The sequence below is a fragment of the Lepisma saccharinum genome, chromosome 6 (assembly GCF_977018435.1).
Source record: "Lepisma saccharinum chromosome 6, izLepSacc3.1, whole genome shotgun sequence".
Lineage (NCBI taxonomy): Eukaryota > Metazoa > Arthropoda > Insecta > Zygentoma > Lepismatidae > Lepisma > Lepisma saccharinum.
This window is the reverse complement of record NC_139234.1, coordinates 55,917,675-55,938,902: the sequence shown is the minus strand read 5'-3', so window position 1 is coordinate 55,938,902 and position 21,228 is coordinate 55,917,675. Positions and strand designations below refer to the sequence as shown.

At 36.9% G+C, this 21,228-nt stretch overlaps 1 long non-coding RNA gene across 1 annotated transcript; it reads left to right on the top strand.

Moving 5' to 3' along the window:
• Positions 1-13,850: 13,850 nt before the first annotated feature.
• On the top strand, positions 13,851-20,822 carry LOC145989405 (uncharacterized). The gene is made up of 3 exons (XR_014441840.1): positions 13,851-13,923; positions 16,304-16,397; positions 20,719-20,822. It is a non-coding gene; the product is annotated as an uncharacterized LOC145989405 (long non-coding RNA).
• The last annotated feature ends 406 nt before the right edge of the window (positions 20,823-21,228 follow it).

The following is a 21,228-nucleotide window of genomic DNA, read 5'->3' as shown; positions in this document are numbered from 1 at the left end:
GTAAATTGAAAGAAAGCATACGAGGTCTTTATGGAAAACACAGACCTATAATTCACATAAACTGACTGTATTTATTATTTTCGTTGCTTTTATAACTCTTACTTTAATCGCGACGATGAGGATGATGAAGCGTATACAATACAATTTCTCTCTCCGTGTAAACAATAATTATAATTATAACTAGTGTTGCCCACGGGACGAGACGGGACAGGCTTTTAAAAATTCGAGACGAGACGAGATTGATCATGTGTCCCGAGACAAACGAATATTTTCGAGACGAGACAGCATTTCACAGCATTTCCACGAGACGAGACAGGCCAAAGTCTCGTCTCGTGGGCAACACTAATTATAACCCATGCCGCAAAGGTCCAAGCAGGTCAAGATACTGCCGGCATCACTCCCACATGCCTCAGCAGAGGGAGATCATGCAACAGTGGCGCAACTACAGGGGGGCATTGCCCCCCACCCCAACCTTGGACGGAAATGAGTTCTGGAGGGGGGGACATTGACGGCCAAGTGCATCTGCAACGGGCAATTACCGCCCACAACTTCAAATTTTATGTAAATAAAAATGCTTTTCGTAAAATTTTCTTCCTCGCTTCGCTTGCAGTACCTGCTTTTCTTAGTATTATCAAGTCCCGAAACATAGCTGGGGATGGCGAAAGTCGGCCTTGGGCGCCGAACGATCTAAATGAAAAGAGATGAATTGTGGTTTTAAGTCAACTTTATGCACAGAAAGGCTAATAGGGACTGGACATACAGTTTAAAGTGGGATCCGAAGCACTGTCATGTGCCTCCGCCGGGTATCGAGCCCGGGACTCCATCAAAAGGTGACGACGTTATCACTACGCCATCGGGGAGGCTAAAAAGTTGTAAAAGAGAGAATGCGTTAGTGTCCCGTGAAATTATTTGCGCCCTATTAAATTTTAAAAAAATGGATCTAAAAATATTCTTGCTCGCAGGTTGTTTTCTGTAATGCATTGTAAATTACCAGAGAGAGAGAGTAACACTTTTATTAATTGATTTTGTTTTAAATGTATGAGCAATTGTTGAGGAAAAGGAGCGTGCACAATTTATGTAATTTTTGCTGTTGGTTTATTGTGAGATGGATGAATTTATTGTGTAATGTATTTAAATAATATACGTACACAATTTAGTGTCCACGTCGCTCCATGTTGCATATGTGCGAAACATATATCGTGCATGAGTTATACATGTTAATGTAAAAGGGAATTATATTTGGAATGCATTTATCAAGCATTACTATCTTTCAAAAATAGTTTGAGTACTTGTTTTCCATTATTAATGTGAAATTGAACGTGTTGAAAAATAATTTAGATCGTTTGTTCGAAAACAAATACTTTAGCACCAACTTCTACCCCTTTTTGCATAATTTACGAGGGTAATAACGTCTTGGATACTACTACTACTACCGCTACTACTACTACTACCAATAATAATAATAATAATAATAATGTTGGTCCCGGGTTCGAATCCCGGCTTGAGTCTCAATTCATCAATTTCATCATATCATTCATCCCCATCTTCGCAAATAAGTCAAAAGTGGCACAAGAAGCAAAGTAAAATAAAGAAAATCAATAATAATAACATTATTATTATTGGTACGTTTATTATGGTACTTGCCCCCCCCCCCCCGCAGACAAAAATTTAAAAAATTCGTGGTTCCGCCTCTGTCATGCTACCAGTTACGGGATGACGTGTGATTAGCACGACGAACCCTCAGTTGTTGTTATAGGTTTCCACGACCTGATTACGCTAATCGTTCGTAGCTCCCCAATTTGCTCACGATGGTGAGTGGCCTCCTGCCTCATACCCTGGCCAAAATTTTCGGGAGAAAAGTTGTTACTAAGTAGAAATATTTTCCAAGTATAATAAGTAAGAATTTGATATGGTTCTACTAGAAAGTTTGTATTACTAGGAAGCTAGCAAAAAGTCTATCACTGTTTTGCAATTGCAAGCCGAACGATACTGATATTATATGACCAGGGGTCAACCTAGAATTTTACAGAAGTGTAAGGGTAAATTTAGAGCCGAAATAATCATAAATTTAACTTCAATGAAAAATTTTAGGTGAGAGTTGAGAAATTTTGTAGTCGTTAGGGGTGCGTGGATAAATTTTTGTATAGGACGTCATTACTTTCACAGGTAAGGTAAAGCAAAGTTCCCCGTGCATATAGCACCGTGCCATAACACACATTTAGGGGATGTGAGGTAGGGCCCCACACATTCTCGGTCATGTGATCAGCACCACGATCCGGCCGCCTTTATCCCAAGGGTTGCCCCCAGATACACATTGATTACAGGCTAGGTGAGCCTCAGAGCCGCTTTATGAGGGGGCAAGGCCCACCTCCAGAATCGAAACTGTGTCTCCCACGTGGCAGTCAGACGCCCTACCGAGTAGACTACCGAAGCCGTATTCTTTATTTTTATTTCATTTTGTCTTTATTTTTTTTATTTTTGGTGATCTGGTGTTCCTTGCTATCACTTCGCTTAAGAATGATTTAATACACAAGGATTCTCTGTTTATTTTTAATACACCAAATCGCCGACCTACATGACGCTGTGGTTAGTACTGTGCGCAACAATGCCAGGGATGCAAGGTTCGAAGCCAGGGCTTTGCATGGTTGTTCTTTGTGAGTGTCGGTTCATCAGAACATCAATCATCCTCATCTTCACGATTAGCTAAAAATGGCAGAAAAGCAAATAAAATAAACCAATTCAATCAAACCACAAAATCGAAATTAAATATTTGTTTTTAAACGGACATGCAAACAATTTTCATTGTGAACTCAGCCGGCTCCCGTGGTTAGCACATTGCGCTCCAACGCCAGGGGTCTCGGGTTCCCGACCTGGGCATGGATGTTTGTGAGTGTCCATTCATCAATTTCATCATATAATCACTCATCCCCGTCTTCGCAAATTAGCCAAAAAGTGAACAAAAGTTGAAGTAAAAATAAAGCTAATAAAAAATATTGTGAAATTTTATGTAAATAAAAATACTTTTTGTAAAATTTTCTTCCTCGCTTCGCTAGCAGTACCTGATTTTCTTAGTACGTATTATCAAGTTCCGAACCGTAGCTGGGGGTGGCGAGAGTCGGCCTTGGGCGCCGAACGATCTAAATGAAAAGAGATGAATGGTGGTTTTTCCATTAATTCCGAAGAAGAGCACCCTGCCGAGATTTCTTCTTTGGAACCTTTGAATGTGGTATTCTGCGCCTTTTCTTTCTTCGATCTTCCATTTCTTGAAGGTTTACTCTTCCAACGAAGGGTTGGCACTTGTTACAAATAACACAAACTCCCGTTGCTTCGTAAAACACACTGAAAGGAGGTTCAAGCATTCCGTGGTCAAAAGCAGCGGGCCATTAGCAGCACCCCTCCCTTCCTTCGCGGTCCTGCCGAAATGAGGGGGAAAAAACTCCAACCGCCGGGAAAGACCCCGTCCCGTGTAAAGGGTCGATTTTGACTTCGCCTGTTTATGGCATTTGGAATGAACATTGCCAAATTTAATGTAAATAAAACCAAATATCAAACCATTTGTGAGAATGAAAATTTGAATGAATAGATTATGAAATAAACCTTTGAAAAGTGTCCCATAAAAATTTGAAGGTCGTAAGTCCAATAGTTACGGAGAAGTGGAATTGATTACTTCTTTCAGAAGTAAACGGGGAAAACTCGGGAGACGAACGCGCTCGAGCGAGAGGCATCATTTCTTCTTAAGTATTCAGTTAATCTAAAATTTAAATTAAAACTTCTAACAAACATTGCCCAATATTACAATATATATAATACTATCGTTTGATTCGGGAATATTTTTAAGACTGCTAACTAGTAGTGGTGATCGGCACAAGAAGAGAAGTAAAATAAAGTAAATCAATAATAACGATAATAATAATAATGTTACAATAACATTATTAGCAACATTATTATTAACATTATTTTATTAACATTATTATTATTATTATTGGTACGATTATCCTGGTACTTGCCTCCCCCCCAGACAAAAATTCGTGTTTGCGCCTCTGGTCGAAAACCAAGACAAAGCCTACATCACGCAGGAAGTCACAGCACGGAGTTTGCGGGTTGTTTTTAAAGAAATCGTTGACGCACGACATCAAACTATGGTCAATGGATCCGTCTCTCCCCCAACCTTCCCTCGCTCAAGGACGACTGGTCCTCTATGCCTCGCAAGAAGGCATCCCTTCTGTCCCGCAGTCGGGTTACGTTGTGTAGTTGTGTTCTCTGCCCACTCCCACTGCCTGAAGGTCCCCTTTTGCAGGGATATAAAACCTTTTTCGAGCAAGGCCTCATCCCCTTTTGCAAAGAGAATGAATCGGATTTTGTCAACCCTCGCGGTGCAAATAATTTTACGGGGCTCCATGGCATTCTCTTTAACATTTTTTCCCCCACATAGATCATTTGGCTCCCAAGGCCGACTCCCGCCGCCCCATGGTATGGCTCTGAATTTGGACTATAAGTGCGAAGATATTGCGAGCGAAGCGATCAAGAAAATTTTACGAAATGTATTCTTATTTGTATAATATTTTCCAGGGGGCAATTTCCACTCTGTGTCCTCCTGCAAGTGCCCTCGGCCGTCTGAAAGATAAAAACATGGAACACGTGAAAACTAATTCCATCTTGAGTATCCATTTGTCCTTGTTTTTCTTTCTTCCTCAATGTTTGTTTCCCCTAGAATGAACTCAATCCAAGGTCGGGGAGGGGGGATGGACAATGCACCCTTCACCCCTGTAGTTGTGGCACTGTTTGTGAGTGTCTCTTTATCAATTTCACGTCATCACTCATTTTTGCGATTAGCTAGAAGTTGCACAAAAGCAAAGCTAAGTAACAAAAATTAAATATCCACTCCCTCTCTCTACCATATGATTCATATGATATGAATCAATATTACCAAAAGGTAGACTTGGGAATCAAAAATTTAAGCAGTTCGAAGTTCATACCAACACATCAAAGAAAAACATCCGAACACATTAGGGAACTTTAATACAACACTACTCAAAATGCCACAACTGTTCTAGATATTGAAAATTGTGAAATCATTTCCCGAAGTCTGAATCTCGAAGAAAATCCCCCCTTGCATCAATGATTGTAAAATAGAACTAAAAATACACAATATTGCAGACTGCAAACTTCTGATGTCTGCCTCTCTACACAACAAACACATTCATTTTTGCAAGAAGAAAATTGGAATTTTACAAATTTGAAAAATCGTCGATGTTATTTTCGTAGCTTATTGTAAGTTCACATTTAAATATTTCATAGTTCGAGGAGGGGCATGCCCCCCGTGGCCCCTCCCCTGGGTACGGGCCTGCCCATATTATATAATATTGCCTAAAATACCAATTTTTCTATTATTTTTTATTCATCTTTATTTCTTCAACTCAGGTTTAAGTACATTGTAAATGCATTTATGACCTAATACATGCAAGAAAATGCCCTATAAACTTAGAAAAATGACCTAAAAATTCTGAAAGATTTTTAAAACAAATTTATAAACTACCAAGATAAATTCAAATTACAAATCAACGTTACAGTATCTATCACATGCTCATTGCGTATGGTGGTAATACAAGTAAGAAAGTTAACTTTTTTTGTCATCTTTTACACTTTAAGTACTGAGTTACAGTACACAACGAATGATTGTCGGTTTTTGGACAAGAGAGCCTTGTACACGGAAATTTTTTTCTCGACTTCCACCTACACAAGAGTAGCTTACTTGAAATGAACAATATCATTTCCTGTTAAGTCACTTTCAATTCCATAGAGTGCAAATTGCTCCCTGACAAAATATCCGATACAGAGCACAAAACTTTGTACCCTTTGTTTTTTTACAATAATCCGTCTGGCGACAATATATTTACTGATATAGGGGAAATCACATTGTTTGAGCTGAATTGTTATACAACACCTTGTGTCAACAATCCTGCACAGAATTTCTTTGTTTCTTCAAACACAGTCATTCAGAACTGAGCTGAAGACAATGAGACGAGAGTCGGGAACCTCTCTCCTTCAAAGGGTTACATTTGCATGTAAAATGTCCCTTCTTTCACCAAAATGTAGAAAATTCATAAAATGACTTAAAAATGGCCGAAAAATGACAAACGGTTTTAAAAGTCTAAAAAATTACATTTACTTCAAAAAGGTTCAAAGAATTGCAAAAAAGTGCCCAAACAATGGCGTTACCATTTATTCACTTACTTGTAAAATACGTTCCTATCTACTTATGCAATGTTTCTGCCTTACCAAAAAAAATATGCATTTGCATCAAAATCCTAGCCCTAGTTATCACATTACAAAGGATGTAATATTGAAATTCCAATTTCTCACCACCAGAGTAAAAAACCTGGATAGCTTTTTATTAAACAAACTAGTCCCTCGTATTTTTAAAAAGATCCTCCTTTCTTCCCATTGTATTACGGATTTGGATTTGAGTTAATGTGTGAGTTTGCGTTGCGTTCCGTCTGTGCGTATTGGTCGTTTATTAAATAATTAGTTTTTCGCGATTTTATAGTTACTGTACGTGTTTATTTATTTGTGTAATTGTGTCTGTGTTCCAGCAACTTGACATGCAGAATATCTTCGTAAGTATAAACGAACTTTTTGGGGGTACATGGCCAATGTAAAGTGTTGTAACTGAACTTAACGCTGCATCATCTTCCTAGTTAGTCATTGATATTAGTGGATACTTGGTGAATATGACATTGAATCATGTAGAAACTTTAATATCTACGCCTTTCAATTCATTGACAATGGAAGAGAAACTGCAGTGTAACATTTTTCTAATCATTCCAGTATCTAGCCAAAGTTTAGTTACTGCAAGCGTATAGGGTTCCGACGTAAGTATTCGAGTTTTTTTTTTTATTTATGTAATTTGTTCCATATGTTGCTGATTTTTCGTATTCCTACGTAGTGAGTATTTAATGCTCTTTGGAGAGATATCTTGATCAGAATGTTAATTTTATTCCAAATTGTTCGAACAATTTACTTACTCCATATCAAGAAACTCCCCTCAAAAACCTTATAGAGGAATATAGAGGTAAACTGCCCCCCTCCCCACCCAAAAGAAAAATGTGCCCTGCCTGACTGAAAAGGCACGCGCCGCCCCTGGGAAATGGAATCAATATTGGCAAGACTAGGAAGAATAAATGACATCTGTCCGCTGCTTTTTTCGAGCGACGCTGATACGGGCTCTTTGAGGAAATGGAGCGTTCACATTTGAGAGACAATTTGGCGGATGAATTGACCATGTAATGTATTTAAAATATATATATATATATATATATATATATATATATATATATATTAAAGAAACTTTGAATACGTACACAATTTAGCGTTAACATGTTGCATATGTGTTTTCTTATTTTATGTCGCTCTATGTTACATATGCTTAAAATATATGTTGTATACATGAAAGTTATACTTGTCATATGTACAAAATAATAATGTTCGTCATTATTCTGTCCTTGAAAAATACGGTTTGTGTGCTTGTTTTCCATTATTAGCTAATATGAAATTGAACGTGTTGAAAAAATATTTCAAATAATTTGTTCAAACACAAATGCTTTAGCATCGACTTCTATCCCCTTTTGCATGATTTACGACGATAATAACGTCTTGTAATGCTACTATTATTACTACCATTACCACCACTATATTACTATTATTATTATTGGCACGTTTGTCCTGGTACTTAACCCCCCTCTCCAGATAAAAAATTGTGGTTTCGCCTCTGCTCACAAAGAAGACTCATGCCCAGGCTCGAACCTGGAACCCCTGGCTTCGCAGTGTGTTATGTAACCATCCTACCATGTAGGTCGGCTAGTGAAAGATGTAGGACAGCTTACTGGCTCAAATTATTATCAAACACGATGAAAATGTGATAGTGTTTCACAATTATTATTTCGGTTAGAAAGCGATAAAATTTGTAGTTCGATAGGGTTACACTAAGCATCTTATGGAGTGTAAATATCAATTTCAAATCTTATGAATCATTTCTCTACGCAAACGCATCAAATATGGTAAGCAACATAGGTGTGTGTTATGATATCCATTTTATAAAGGAAAAGTTAAGTTTTAACCCTGACTGTTTGCATGATATCGTTTCAATAGCATGTTATATATTGCTCTCAGAATTTTAAACGGCAGTAAAAATAAATGACAATTGCTACTACGAAGCTTACAATGGGATTGCATCCATTAAGAACAGAAGATGCCTATTTTGATTGCTTGTAACATCGAAAGATGAATTAGAGGCGCAAATAGTGACTGAGAAAAGTTGCTTGCCTTGATGTCCTGCATACACTGTGAAAGTTGTCAATGTTATCAGGCGGCACCTTATGAATGTAGGTTCAAGAAAATGACAAGTAGAAAAAAGCTGCAGTGAAATAAATACGATTGAAAATCTCTCAAATTACATTCTATTTATTTTCTTATATTTATAATAATAAATTGTGTCTGTAGAAGAAGTTGTCTGTTAAACCTACCTCAGGCACAACCTAATTTTTTGACAAATAATTATGTCAACTCTTCTGCTATGTAGTGGATTCTCCTAATTTTATTCATATATCTTAAGCCATTGTGTGACTGGTAAAAATTAGTATCATAATAAAAATCCCTGATATTTGGGGTTTGTACTCTTCTGCTCAAAAAGTGGTGATAAGCTGCTCAGAGACTTCGTGCCGCGGAAATGGGGTAAAGCGAAGGAGGCCCCTTATATCTTTCGGTTTCGTACCATAGTCATTAAGGAAGGTATTTTTCAAAATGTAAAGAGGATACAGCATTTCCCTCGATAAAACTTGATAAAACATGAAATATTAATGATGACAGTGTAATCCAAGAAGTCGCTGATCAATCAAGGGATTCCTATTTGTTTGTCAGGTGTCAACACAATATTTTGCAAAATGGTTAACGTAGGCAAAGATTGTCTGAAGTGATGCAAGAGTCTTTCATTTGAAGCAAATAGAATCCATGGTGGAGTAAGGGACCCATTTTAATGTTTTAGCAAGTAGGTCTAAAAAGATGTAAATGTTTACACAATTCATCAAAGTGTAGATAATATGTAACAATTATTAGTTAATTAATTCTATTTTTCTTGCCTAACACAACACAATGGTGTTCTTGGATTCTCGTTAGATTCCTTTGTGCGTAAAAATCTTGCATACTGGAAACTAGAGGAAAACATTATGAAGCACGATTTATAAACGTCTTCCTTAATCAGTTCTGCAGAGAAGCCCAAAGCTGTTGGTACATATTAATCGTCTATGAACATTATTGACCTGTAAATATAACGTAGATACAGTCCCGATTAGCCTATTTATGTTAAACTTTATCTTTGTATTCTTTGGTAGTCCGAAAAGGTCATTATCGAAATATTGTTATTTGATGTTGCTCGAACTTTTTTGTTCGTTGGAGTTTCATTCAAGATATCATCCCTTTCCTGTTACTTATCACTTTTGGAGGAGGGGGAGGGGGGCATCTTCCAATGCAACACAATATATTAAAAATTTGCCCCCTCTAGGATTGACTTCGCCCCCCCCCCCCCCTTACTAAAAATTCCTGGCTACGGGCCTGCGTCACAGAGAAACTAGCTCTGGCGGGATTGTAAACACGAGAGTTGGGGGAAGAAAATGCCTGTAGGACCTTCAAAAGCGGGCCAAACCTGAATCAGATCCGCGAGCAGTTTGGGCATCGGGGTAATGGTTGCGGTCGTAAACTTGGGAACATTACGACAGTGAGTGAGTCCTAACTCAAGGTTACCCCCCGCCCTCCTCCTCGAAGCCAATGCGTCGCTATTTTTCCACAGAAGATTTGAATCTGAAACCTGCGAAGATTGACATAACAGCTACTGAAGGGAGCCACGAAAGCTCAATTGATCATGATAATTAGAGACAGTGGCGTAGTGGCCGCCCGGCAATGCAGGGTGTGGCGAGGTGTAGAACCATCCCCGCAATATTCTTTCTCTCTCTCTGCTTCTGAAATTTTATATAGCTTAGAAATTCAACAGGAAGTGTCGCTTATGAAATAATTTAATTTACGAGACAGAAATCCGGTTTCCAGTAACATATGATACGACATCTTCGATAATAAGCAGGGGCGTTCTGGTTCGGCCAGAGGGGCCCGGCTAACTTAACATATGTGTCCCCTCCGAAATGCAGAATTAACTTCCTTGCTCGCAGGTGGACATCTATAGGAAAAATCCCATATCTCATAACTAGACCTCGGATTTTTAGATTCTAAAAATCCTGAAATAGGTCCTAAAAAACTTAAGTTAGGCTCGAAAAATCCTAAAATAGGTTCGAAAAACCCTAAAATAGGTTCTAAAAATCCTGAAATAGGTCCTAAAAATCTTAAGTTAGACTCGAAAAATCCTGAAGTAGGTTAAAAAAAAACTTAAAATAGTTCAAAATTTCTGAATACTGCTGATTAGGTATAGTCACCGGCAATGAAAATGGGACACATATATCCTGAAATATGCACTATCTTGCATAACGTTATGTGTATTGCCTAACCCTACGGCGATGGCAGAACTCAACATTGGAAATTTGCTATTAAAATCCACTCATCGCCGTATAGTTAGACACCAATCTGTTTTCATGTTAACCACAGTAAAACTCCGCAATTTTGTCTGTGAGAATCATCTTATATTCTGAAAATTTTACAACAAAAATATAGTGAGTGGTGCAAACTTCAATGCTGAAATGTTAGTTTGCAAGGCGTGAATGCCACAAAGCATGGAAGTGACGCCAAAGTGAGCAAGACCACACAGATCAGACCACTTTGTATTGCACAGGTAACAGTGGAACCTAAAATAGGTTCTAACAAGCAAAATAGGTTTTTAGGCACTAAAAAACTTTTGTTGCGTTTTTTAACGAAACGCTGACATAACTTATTATTTCTTGCATTAATCCAGTATAGAAAGATCCAGTTACTCAACCAGTCGTTGCTTTGTTGCTGCACAATATAAAGAATTAAATTTGATAACTCATGAACTTTTATCACTAATTTTAATTTTACGTGTGGTATTTGAATGTAACTTCACATCAAATATTTTCAAGATGGCTCTAAGCCTTTTTATATTCAAATAAGAGCTGAAAAAAACTCTAAAATAGTTTACACCTGTTCCATGTTACTTCAAAGTGGTCCCAAAACTCAGTTTGATGTGGAGTCGAATTATCCCTTTGCCCTAAGGGTTCACAGCGTATGGGTTAAATGTTACCATTATTTGGGGGCATTTTGTGAAGTTCATTTTTCTTCCATATTGAAATTCTGTGGACATTTCCTTCTTTCCAGTGTGTTTTTATTTTATGATCTACAGTGCTCGAAGTGGATATTCCTATAGCTGGTATGCTTGGTCGAGGAGGATTGGATTGATTTGGTGTTTTAAGTCCACTTTATGCACAGTAAGGCTAATCGGGACCGGACCTACAGTTTAAAGTGGGATCCGAACCACTTGTGCCTTCACCGGGTATCGAACCCGGGACCCCTTGATTACAAGGCGACGACGCTACCACTGCGCCATCGGGGAGGGTCTTTGTGTAGATCAGCATGGAGACAATGAAGAAGTGGGGGATGCTTATGCAAATTATCCTAACAGGAGGGGATGGTTAATGGAAATGTACATAACTGGGGGAAAAGCACCCCTCTGCACTCCTTCTCCACACCCACAACTCCAGCACTGATGATCTATTATTAATATAAAAAGGTCTTGTTTCATGAAATATATCGAAAAGAAATGCTATTGTTGAAATTATTATTAATAATGTCCACTATTATTAAAATTGAAATCCTTTTCGGAATTCAGTCTTTCCGATCGACTTTCATTGAGTGACGAATTTTCAGTGAATGAAGTCCCATCACCGCCCTATTACCCGTCTTTCAAGGCTGGAGTTCCGCCATATTTCCTTCTACTAGATTTCAATTGAACTTGTGATGCTGGGTTAACACTGGAAATCTAGAGGTCCAGTTCAACCCCCAAAACAGAAATGAGCACATTGTTGAATACATTAGTTACTATTAGTATTAGAAGGCTAATGTGAGGGGATTACTTTATATCATACATTTTAGTCCGATGAGAAGGTCCGGAAAAATGCAGATAGATACCTCAAAAATTTTTAGATCCAATTTGTGCAATTGAAAACAATATTGATTTATTAGTGCACAATTAATTTCCCTGGACGCCATGGCATTCTCTTTTTATAACTTTTTTTAGATCATTCGTGCCCAATGGCTGGCTCCCGCCGCCCCTCTGAACTTGATGAAAACAAGAATAGCAGATAATGCGAGCGAAACAAGCAAGAAAATTTTACAAAATGAATTTTTATTTGCATAAAATTTGAAATCGAAGGGGTAATTGCTCGCATTAGCCCCTGTCCCCCCTGTAGTTGAGTCACTGTATAATGCAGACATATTTAAGCAATATATGTTTACTTTGGATACTTTAGGCTCACTGCCATTGTTAGTCAACCTTATTCTGCACAGTTGCTCGACTAACCTTGTGTTAATGCGAATACCACGCACCCTTCCCCCTTCCATCCAAACCGATTCTAAAGGCATAAGAGATAATGTTTTATTTCAACCCTATCGCCGCGATCACCCACAGGTAGGTAGAAAACCTATACATAATAACCAAAACTAAAAATCAATAACAAGTCAATGAAACGATAGTTTAAAGTGGGATCCGAACCACTATGTGCCTCCACCAGGTATCGAACCCGGGACTCCTTGATTGCAAGGCGAAAACGTATTCACGGCGCAATCGAGAAGGCAGTTACAAATATCTGATACATAAAAAATATCAAATAAATTCCCTTATATGTATTAAATACTAATGTATTTTTACATGTTTAGTAATTTACTTTTATATTTAATAACATTATAAATATTAATCATATAGGCTCTTTCTTCTCAGTTGCTTGGTAGAAAATTTGAAAAGTTTCATGCACATACATAATATATATGTATAGTTTGTGTATGTCTGTGTAGACCACAATCTTCTTGCCCCCCCCAAAAAAATCAATCTTCAATGATTTCGCGCCCTGGTAGGGTATGTAGCTGCCTGGCAAAGTCCTCATTCCGTAAATTCACGAACTGCATGAAATCAGAGAAAGACATATATTCCCCCCTCGTTTTCAGAAAACCTGTTTCACAACCCACCCCTGTCCTTTCTGTGGTGAAGGACACTCCAGTGGGACAATGAATCTTCCCCCCCTATTTACTGCGAGCAGCAAAAGAAGACGGCCGCGCCATCTACTGGCCACCGATGGAAATGCAATTTCAAAGCGCAGCGAGGTTTAAATGTAGCTTCCACTTCTATTCCCTAACTTTTCTATGCCCTAACCTAACCTCATAAACTCGTGTTTATTTTCAAGGCATCACTCTGAAAGACGCGTGTGTTTGGAATGCTGTGCTTTTTTCCATGCTGCATGGAGATAATAATTCAAATTATTATTATTGTTATTAGTAGTAGTAGAAGTAGTAATAGTAATATTATTGTCCCAGATCTTTGACTAAAAAATTGGCCATTTTTTTCCACAGCATTTTTCATAATATTTCACAAGCTCAAGGGGGGGGGTTCAACCCCCCCATACAGCACACCAAGTTTCAGACATATTTCAGAAATATTGCAATCTTTCATATACGTTTCTAACATTCTGGTTTCGCGTTGACGTTACAGAAAGCATCACATGAAGTCCCAGTTTTGTTTCTGAAACATTGCAATGTTATCGTTTCATTGTCTAGTTTCTGGAACGTCTCGGAGACATTGCAACGTTGGATTCAGTCATCATCGGCCATCCGGGAAATTTTCTGAGGCGGCCATGTTGTGTTTACGTTCCGCTGACCGGGAGTCGTGCACATCTTATGAAGAATAATGTTGTTTATTGAGTGGTAAGTTGAATATTATTAATACCAAAGTGTGTTTAATTGTGTTATACTTATGCACGCTACATATTTAATCTATGTTGTGTAACGTGTGTGAGAACGTGAGTGGAAACAAGGCAGGCGTTATCAAACCAGTGTTTAAAGAAGTATTTCGTCTTGTTTGTTTAATTGAAAATACATGATGTGAAGAAGCATGGAACTTCTCGCACCTCATGAAACTAAAATAACAGGGAATAAAGTGCTTACCTATAAGCAGTGCACATTTATAGTATACCGAAAATAGATTGAATGGAAGAGACGGAAAGTACTTGTTGCTGAAAATGTATCATTTTTCGGTTACATTATAATTACCACCTTTCTAATTTTGTACAAATCTTGCCCTCTTAAAAAAAGTTTCTCACCTCCCTGTGCATAGTGAAGAAGCGTAGAATACTTAGAGCTACATAAGTTGTTACGTTAGTAGTTTTTATCTAATAAGAAATATGTTTCTACAAATTCATTCTGCGATTTCGATACGTAAATCGAAGGCTGCAGCATTGTCCCGTGCAATTTTTTTTAGCTGTGTGGATTTTAGCTCGAGTCTTAGCGAACAGGCTACTACTGAAGATCACAGCATGATTTACATGGTACTCCTATAATTCATATTCTAATTTTACAGGACGCAATGAAATGTTGCTGCATTACAATTACCACAGCTTGAAGTGGGTGAAAGAACAAGTAACAGAAACAATATTTTTTTTAAATTTATTTGCTAACTAATTTTTGTGTTTGTGATTGTGATAATTTACCTTAAATCAGCAATGCACACAAGAAATACTTTTCCCAACTCTGTGATTACATTGCTTAAAAATATAATTGTCACATTATTTCAAACTTATGTAATCAGAATTTGATCTAAATATGGAATATACAGCATCCACCAAAGTAAAATTTTGACAGAGTGACTAGTGAAGCTAGCTTTGAGTTGTTTCACCAGGTTTTAATCTGTGCATGCGAATAATCTCTGACCTGACCTGGCCTGTTACACTGTCACACACATTCTTTAGTTATTGGTGGGTATAAAGATTACATTGGTGTGTGTTTACATGCAGGCGATCATTACTTTTTTACCTCCACACCATGCAGTTGGAAAAATGTATCATGTATGGACTAGTGTATCACGTGATGAAGATAATATTACATTCATAAATAGTTTGGTCCTAGTTCCAATTGTTTAATTACAATTTCATTATGGTACACAGGCATTTTTTCATGGTTCAATGTCTGTTTACACATGTACTTCAGAGTATAGCAATCACTTTCTGTGTTTTTGCTTTGAGATTAATGTTTCAATTACATGTACTTCTCAATTGCAATCAGCTATTTGTTTACTACCATCTTGATTACGGACTACTAGTGCCATGTGTGCATGATGCAAAGGGGTTTCTTAATAAAGTTAGGCAAGTAAGGTTTAGGGCTCTTTAGTTTTCAAAAAACGCCTCTAAATGCTTTTGTGGTTAGGTTGGGTGGACCATTTATAGCTGTAAGTGTTCCAAATGAAAAATGCCTTGTCGACAAATGCTTGCGTAAGGTACTTTTTTCGTGTTTTTATTTATTTGCTAATGAGTTGCACTTTGGAATTCCAAACAGTTGTAATTACTTTCACCAGGGTTCAAATTTATTGTAACAATAAATTCTACAATTTTGCAATACTTAATCTTCCTATGAAACTGAAAGAAAGCATTAAACATTCGGAACCATTACCTTCCAACACCTTATAATGTGATTTCTGGTCTTCAGTACTTCCTGCTATTCTCACAACCTGGTGAAAGAGTTCCATGAGTATTCTCACCACTTGGTGAAAGTAGTTACAGCCAAATTTTAAATTACTTCTGAAACTCAATTCTGACTAGTTCAGCTCTCATTTGGTGACTAAACCCTTCAATAATAAATAGCCCATGTACATTGAAGTGCAATTGTAAACAAAGTAGATGTGGTACTGGTTTAAATAACTGCAATCCTCTGAAAGTGACACATGCCATGACTGGACACAGTGTATATTATAATAGAGTGACTAGCTTTGCCAGGTGATTCAGCTAGAACCTTTTTTATTACTTCTTTATTAGTTATGAGAGATACATGTTAATCAGCAATGGATAAGTAGTATGTTTCACTCATTTGATATTTTGTGTTGGCATAGCAGTATGGTATCTTATGCAGGCACTGGAAGTATTGTCAGACTTCTAGAATGTTTTATTTTACTGTTCTGTAATTTTATAAGTAGTTTATGTGAAATGCAATATTTTCTACTTGCTTAGTCAACGGGTTCAAATTATGGAAAATTTTGCATTTCAGTTTGCATACAAATGAATTATTCCTTATACAATTCATGATTTTTTTCTTCTAGGCACTGTTTGCCAACACCAGCCAAATACTAAAGAGCAAGAGGTGTCTGATGTTGTGGCTTGTGCAGGACAAACTTGGCTAGACAGAGAAAACAAGTAAGTAATAACGTTCTGTGATGGGCTAATTTGTATTTTTTTTAGCTCAAGGAGTCATAAAAAACATTATGTTGATGATCCAAATTAACATGTAGAAATTACACATGTGCTGGATGCATTATTGTGCTTGTTTCAAAGTGTAATCTCCCATTATATACTCCATAATGTACAGTGATGGCATCAGCACCTTTTTTATATCTGCCACTAGCCACAATATTCATGTAAAGTCAAAGATAGCAAGAAATCTTAGCAAAACTCTCCCCCCACCCATATTTGCCAAGTGTAAACACAGTAGTTATTTTCGGAACGATTGAAGATGACCGGACCCCTCTCAGATTTTCTTCATATTTGGCATATTCTCTAATTGAGGCCTCCAAATCACGAATCTAAAGTTAAAAGTTGTCGGAAACGTCTAGAAATTGCAAAATAAGCTAAAATAAGGCATCAGTTTTCGGGCTGGTAACCGTCGTTTTTTGCAAAATTTTTCGTTTCACAAGCAAAATATATATATTCCTGATACTACCACGACACCAAATTTTAACTATGTTTGCCTAACCTAACCACACGTCAATGGATCGCAATTATTTTGCAATTTCTAGATCCTGATACTACCACGACATGAAATTTTAACTATGTTTGCCTAACCTAACCACACGTCAATGGTTTGTGGGGCTAGCGTCGATAATTCACAATTATTTTGCAATTTCTAGAAGTTTCCAACAAATTTTAACTTCAGATTCATCATTAGCAGGCCTCAATTAGTAAGTATGCCAAATATGAAGAAAATCTGAGAGGGGTCCGGTCGTCTTCAGGCATACCTTATTTTCTTTCTTTTCATAAAATGAAATGAAATGCAAACTTCTTTTCCAAATAGTAATAACCCGAGGCGCAACAGCCCGTGAGGACCAAGGCCTATCTACCGACCGCCGGTGATGATTGATTGATTTGGTTTATATTACTTTACTTTTCTGCCACATTTTTGCTAATTGTAAATATTATTATTATTATTAGAAATTCTTTATTCATGGATGCAGTTCAGCCACGGCCAGGCTGGGATTCTAACCTGGAACCCCTATCATTGCAGTGCAATGTGCTAACCACTCCATGGAAATTTGTGCGATATTCTGTCTTAAACTGTGATGAACAAAGGTCGTTTTGGTTAATAAAAAGTGGCCTTTGGTTAGAAGCCCTAGCGAGGCATAAGTATGCTTTTGCTCATATTTCTATCACGTCCTCTTATCAGTTGGCTGCAACAAACACACACACAATGTATTTATTAAGACTGAAATGTAAAAATATTTTGTAGCCCTGTAGAACAGATATGGGTTGCAAAAGTTCAAATATATGGCTAGCTTTTATTTTACTCAAGGATAGTTTCATGTCAATTCTGGGTCATTCCATGTCAAACCAACCATGTAATTGGTTGCATGACCAATTTAGAAAAAAAAAAACATTTTTAGTACAAATGTTGGTACATGTTTGTAGATATTAAAAACAATATCCCAAAAAATATTGTATTTAGTTCTCCTGGGCCAGCCATTTTTCCAACAATTGCTCGTGACTTTTTTTGCTCATGTAGAAGTTGACAGATTTCACAGATCTTCAATTGTCATACCTTGTAATTTTAATTTCTGGTAAGTCAACTATTAAAATCCTATGTTATTATATTTTCTGATTTTTTAAGCCCAACTTTAAAAAAGAAAAAGGAAATGCTTCATTCATTATTCTAGGTATACCTGTAGCTTAACATTACACACCAATGTCACAAATTAGATCGCATATGTTATGTCATATTTACCAAACAAGTTGAGTCTAAAAGTTGAGATTTTTACTGTGAGTTAGGTTCATGCAGGGCTTCCTCCATTCCAAATTTCAGAATTTTTCAAAAAGACCCATCTGAGATATTTAAAACCGAAACTGTCAAAATTCCATAAACGGCCATGTTTCTTGACCCAGTCGTGAGTGGGGGTGATGTGATCAGCATCACGCCCCTGACCGCCTTTAGCCCCCGGGGTTTCCCCCCGGTACCCATGTTATTCGACGCTGGGTGGGTGCCGGGGCCGCTTCCACCGTTAGAAAAGTTCCTGGATTTGAACCGGCCGGGGATCGAACCCGGGACCTTTAGCATGGTAGTCAGATGCATTACCAACTGAGCCACCGTGGCCACTGTCTTGTTACACAAATTACCACCTTAATTTTTGTTCTTAGGATGCAATTTTGAGCAAAACATACTTGAATATCATAGAAAGTATGATTCATTAACTACAGAATGAATTTTGTTTCAGGTCTCTAGCTTTACTGATTTTTGAGATATTGAGGTTTCCGTAATTTGCTACATGAGAAAAAAAAACGCCTTTGTAATGTTGGAAAAAGGATGTTCCAGGAGGACTAAAGACAATAAATATTTTTGAACATTGTTTCTGATATCTAGAAACATGTACTAATAAGGTTTTTTTTTTCTAAAATGGTCATACAACCACCATTGGAGGGTTTCTACCAACAAAAGGGGTTTGAGAACTTATGATCCTCAATTTTAATGAAACTCAGCACATTTCATCTTTCATTGTGGTGAGAAACCACATGATTTTTTTGGTATTTACCTTGAATTATGACCCCTTCAACTTTTAGTTATTCCTTTTCTTTTATTCCATTCCCAAACTTTCCAGTGTGAGCTGCAGTGTCCTAGAAGAAGAAAATTCTGTCGCTCTTCAAATTATATAATGTGTTTTGAGATTTCACAACATTAAGCGAACAATATAGATTTCAGAGAAAAATGTGACATTCATATTCCAGTATACTAGTAAAATATTACCTGGTTTTGGCCCAAAAACAAGGTTTACTAGAATTTCGATTTTTTTGAAAGGGAAAGTTGCAACACTAACTCAAATATTTTTAAAGTAAAGTTTCATATATATATAATCTAACTTACACAGAAATAAAATTGATGGTGTTTTAATTCCTTCTCTGATTTTTTAAAAAATGTATATCACATTTTATAGTTTTCAAATTATCTCTAAGAATCTAGATATCACAGAATCAATTTTTGGAGTATACAATTTTAAATAAGGTTTTCATGGATGCCAGGAAGGTGTCACCTTAAAATTTCATACTTCACCCATATAATTTTATTTCAGTCACAGTCATTTGAGTGAATTATTAAAAGGATATTGCAGAAATATGATAACTTTGAATTGACGGTGTTTCTTTCAGGGAGTGACACTATTATGGAGAAAATATGCCTCCCCCCTCCCTTTTGAAATAAAAATCAGTGCTTGGCCCTACCTGAAAACATCCTGTGGTCAAACATGAATGTTTTGTTCTTACCTTTATAATTACTAATATTAGTTTATTTCCATTTACTATGACAAAGACACATCTTAAAACGTAGTTGAATACTACTATAACTTTTTAATACATGGAATAAAAATAACGAGGAATGTAACTTGTAGTACAATTTGTAGATTTGATCCCTCGGTTTAGGATGAGACTTTGTGTAGTGTTTGAGCTCATTATAGCTATTGATATACCAAGGTACTAGCATGCACTAGCCAGCCATTTTCAACAAAAAACACTTCATAGTTTTCCAACCGCTTCTCAAGTAGTGAAGATATTGTCCAATTGCCAAGTGGATCTGGTAGTCCAGTAGTAAGGCACCAGTTTGGCTTTTCCTTCCATGCCCTGCGTTCCTGGCATCCATGAAAACGCTATTTAAAATTTTATACTCCAAAAAATGTGCTTCAATGATATCTATATTCTTAAGAGTTAATGTGAAAAGTATAAAATCCGGTAGTCATTAAAAAAAAGCAGAGGAGGAATGAATCACCATCTATTTTATTTCTGGGCTAGTTAGATGATATATCAAACCTAAGAAAAATCGAAATTGTAGTAAACATTGTTTTTGGCCTAAAATCTGGTAATATTTTACTAATTTATTGGTGTACTAAAATGTGAATGTGATACGTTGTCATATTTTCTTTCTATTATTTTGGTAATGTTGTGAAATTTCAAAGAAGTTTGAATAATTTGTAAGGGAGCTAGAATTTTTCTTCCAGGACAGTGCAGCTCACACTTGGAGGCTTTGGGAATGGAAGAAAGAGGAATTACTGAACAACTTAGAGAGAGAGAAAAACTATGGTTTCTCACTATCATGAAAATATTATTAAATGTGCCGAGTTTCATGAAAGTTTGAGATTATGGGTACCGTGGTCTGGTTGAACTGATGTGGAATGACCTTATGCAAAATTTTGTTTCTTTAAATGATATTTCTGCCCACAGAATGCTAATTCAGAATTGATGTTACATGACATTATTCTCTTTACAGGTAAAACTGAATGTTGTTCCACTGAGGCTGTCTGAGTGAGAACTTGTGGTCTGCAGAAATTTCAACTGAACAAAAAAATGTATTTAGACAAAAAAATAAAGACTCTTTTGTGAAAAAATATATATTCCTTTGATAATACTTATCCTTTTATATTTGTTTCATGTGTGAATTGTTGTTTGAAGTCCACTTAATGTGCAGATAGGCTAATCGGGAGTAGACCTGCAATTTAAAGTGGGATTCCAACCACTGTGCAATGTGCCTTCACATGGTATTGAACTTGGGATCCCTTCACTGCAAGGTTCTTATTTATATTTCTCACAGTGTATTCTGAAACTGACGAACCTAGCCTAGCACAACCATTTTGAAAATCAATGAAAGATATAATATAAATCATTCAAAAATCATGTCCTGCATGTTCTCATTTTGAAATGTTTTGGTATAAGTTAGGAAATCTATGTAAAATTGTTTTCATGAAGAAATGGTAATGTAGGAAATCGTAGAACATCTTTG